Genomic DNA, 226 nt, shown 5'->3' on the forward strand with positions numbered 1-226 from the left:
AGGAGGGGAGCCTGAGCAGCGGCTGGAGTGGGGGGGCTGAACTCAGGGGGACCCAGAGGAGGAGGCGGAGCCTGGGGCCACTGGGGGCTGAGAGCTGGGGCCTTGGAGCCTGGCCAAATGGCCAAGGGGCAGACGGCAGCCTGGGAGCCAGAGTTGCCCCAACTCACTGCAGAGACCGAGGGGTGCCTACAACGGCCGCCCGGGACCCGGGAGTGACCCCAGTGGG

The sequence above is a fragment of the Myotis davidii genome, unplaced genomic scaffold (assembly GCF_000327345.1).
Source record: "Myotis davidii unplaced genomic scaffold, ASM32734v1 scaffold586, whole genome shotgun sequence".
Classification (NCBI taxonomy): domain Eukaryota; kingdom Metazoa; phylum Chordata; class Mammalia; order Chiroptera; family Vespertilionidae; genus Myotis; species Myotis davidii.